This window comes from Juglans microcarpa x Juglans regia, chromosome 5S (assembly GCF_004785595.1).
Source record: "Juglans microcarpa x Juglans regia isolate MS1-56 chromosome 5S, Jm3101_v1.0, whole genome shotgun sequence".
Lineage (NCBI taxonomy): Eukaryota > Viridiplantae > Streptophyta > Magnoliopsida > Fagales > Juglandaceae > Juglans > Juglans microcarpa x Juglans regia.
The window spans coordinates 21,649,367-21,652,524 of record NC_054603.1 but is presented as its reverse complement, the minus strand read 5'-3'; the positions used below and the strand labels follow the sequence as shown (position 1 = coordinate 21,652,524).

The following is a 3,158-nucleotide window of genomic DNA, read 5'->3' as shown; positions in this document are numbered from 1 at the left end:
GATCTCATTTCTTTCCCTACATTTTCTCTTTCCTCTTTTCTTTTCTTCCTTTTTCTTTTTCTTCTTTTCTTTCTCTTTTTTTTTTCTTTCTTCTTTCTTCCCCTAGCTCTCCCGCGCGCTTCAATCCCCCCCTCCCTCTCTCTCTCCGTCCGATCCTCCTTCTCACCCCAACGCCACCGTGAGCCGGCGGTGGTCGACACCGCCCTGCTTCCCAGCACCCCCACCCACCGGCGACCTCCCCCTCCGGTTTCCAGCCCCAGCCGCGTCGCCGTTAGCCTCCAAGCACCACACGAAGCCGCGACATTCGTTGCACCGCTGCACCACATCATCCTAAACCTCCTAGCAACCCAATGGACCCAACCCCACCTCCGATCTGTCACAGGTGAAGCCCTACCATCAATATTTCCTTTTTGGGTGTTTTTGCACTTCAACCGCCTATTGCACCGCCACCTACGGCCAACCACCACCACCACTAGCTTCACCGACATTCCTAAGCCCTACCCTATCAATCTCGGGTCTTCGTTTACAACCGTTCAAAAGTGGGTTTTTGAGACCCACGGCCACTGTGCATTTGGCACTGTTTTGTTGCTGCGTTGCCACTTCTAGCACCTCTGTGATCTTTCAAAAATTATATTATAGCATTGTAAGTATTTTTCCAAAGAACTTTTGATATTTAAATGTATTTCTACGCTAATTCATATTTACAGTGTTGGTTGTGCCGGACTGAGTCCGAGGAGTAAGGAGATCGGTTGGATTGGATGATGGAGTTGTTTGTGTGAGATTGGTTTATGCTATGAAATTTGTTGGCTGTTTCGGATTTAAATATTGGTGTTTTGAGTTTGACGTTGGTCATGATGAATATTGATGATTTTTAGGAGGTGATGATATATTTTTTGGATTATTGGTTTGGTGTTTTGGAAATGTTTAGAAGGGTTTGTTGGGGCCTTTTAACATCTAGAAGTGTTGAGATATTTTTTTTTCCTGTTGTGGAGTTCTGAATGGAGAGAGAGTAGTGTGTAGTGTCGTCCTGGTTAAATTGTTGACGATTGCTTGGGAGTTTGAGCTGCTGAAATAAGTGTGAGTTAGTGATAATCGGAGTTGACATTGGTTTTAATGCTTGTATTGGACAATACTGAGATTGGAATAGAATATTTTTGGGTCGAAGTGTGGGCTGTCCAGATTGTTATTTGGTTGTTTGAGTTGGATTAAACTTGCTGAATTATGATCTAGAAATTGGGTCTTAGGTTGTCTAAGACCAATTTTGTGTTGTTGGACTTTAATATTTAGTTTATATTTTTTTTATGAATAGGTGACGAGACAGATAGAGACCGTATTCAAGTCATAGATAATGCGCTACAGGAGTCAGGTAAGCGGGGTTCCTATGCTAGGCCTTACACGAATTATTTGAGACTGAGGTTGATTTTCTGAAAACTTTGCATATTTTTGTGGTGAAATGAGAACTTGGGAAAAACAAAACCAACCTCGGTCGTTTATTTGCATACTCATGAAATCTGTACGAAAAAGAGAAAAATATGTTCTGACATGCATTGTGTAGACATGAGCTAAATCCTGTCATGTGATTTCTGAAATCTGAAAAATGAGCGATATTAAGAATATGAAAAGTTGTGCATTTATTTGAAAAGATGTTCTGGCTTTTGTGTTCAGTGTGTGTAAACTGTCCGATTCTGTTTTGATAATCTGTATTATTTTGATATAACATCTGAAAACCTTTGGCATGGTGCACTAGTTTTCGTATCTGACTCTGTCTCTGCTTTGCTCTGCTCTGCTCTGTTATGCTCTGCTCTGTTTGGGTTGGTACCAACTTCTCTGTCTCTGAGTGCACCCACTTTGGAAACAAAGTGGTTTTATTTTGATATTTCCTGTGTGCACACTCGGGGCTTCGAGAACAATAAAGGAAAGATTTCACCTCTGTCTCTGCCTGGTTTGGCCACCAGGATTAGCACAACCCTACCACGGGGTTGAAACATGGTCTCTGCTCTGTTTTGATCTGATGATGATACTCAGTTTATGTTATGCCAAAGCACTATAGGTTTTACTTGTCTTAAAACCATCGCTCTGTTACTTTTGAAAATATGTTCTGTTCCGCATGATAACTCTGGAAAATATTTTGTTCTGCATGCTCTACTTTGTAAATGCTCATGTTTGCACACTAGCATATGATTTCTGCTTACTGAGTTGATAATAACTCACCCCCTATCATTATAATATTTCTCAGATGATGTAGAGAGTTCAAATGAGGACCTAGATTAGATTGTTGTTTGTGTTTAAGCTAAGGAGATGTTGGTAGAAGAAGGACTTCTGGTGTTCTTAGTTTTAATGTCTTTGAGTTTTATTAATATCTTGAGTTTCAGTAAGATTTATGAAATTATTGGTTGGGTTGTTATGACTACCGAGAGATAACGGACTCCTTAGTTTATTTTAGCTGCAGTAATGACTTTGTGAAGTTTTCAAGGTGGTTATTTAGAACTCTTGATATTGAGTTTTGCTATTAAAGATTTGAGTTTTATTTTAGTTGTGTTGGAAAATATGTTCTTAAGAGACAGGTAGTAAGTCTCCAGACCATCTGGGTTTGGGGCGTTACATTATTGGAGATGTTCTTAAGTAATAGGAGTTAACTCTCCGAACCTTCGGGAACGGGGTGTTACAAGGGTGTCAATTGGAGATAGAGGGAGTACCTTAAGAGGCTGATCTAATCGTGTCGGTGTACAAGGATTCAACGTTATTTTCGGGATGGATTGGTTGTTTAGGAACTTTGTGAGTATAGATTGTCGTTCAAGAATGGCAACCTTTCATGTACTAGGAATGGAGGCTAGGATCTTTAGATGAAGTAAAATGTACCCCCTTCTGAAGTTATCACCTCACTACAAGCTAAAATGGAATTGGTAAAAGGAGCTAAGGCTTACCTAGTACACCTAACCTTGATAAAAGGAATGCGTAAGGAAGTGGAGGAGATACCAGTTGTAACACCCAAGATCAGCACCAAGCTGCCTTCTAAAATTTCTGGATTTATGCATATGGAAGGCTAGTTGATTTGACGAATATTTATATGGGCCGATAAATATTTTTTTCAAGAGACAAGTTGGAATATTGTAGAGGTTTGGTTTAAGGCTCAAAACTTAGAAAAGAGTCATTTCATT

At 40.1% G+C, this 3,158-nt stretch overlaps 1 long non-coding RNA gene across 1 annotated transcript; it reads left to right on the top strand.

The window, feature by feature from the left end:
* The first annotated feature begins 1,113 nt into the window (after positions 1–1,113).
* LOC121267433 lies at positions 1,114–2,530 on the top strand. Its single transcript, XR_005940994.1, has 2 exons — positions 1,114–1,366; positions 2,237–2,530. It is a non-coding gene; the product is annotated as an uncharacterized LOC121267433 (long non-coding RNA).
* The last annotated feature ends 628 nt before the right edge of the window (positions 2,531–3,158 follow it).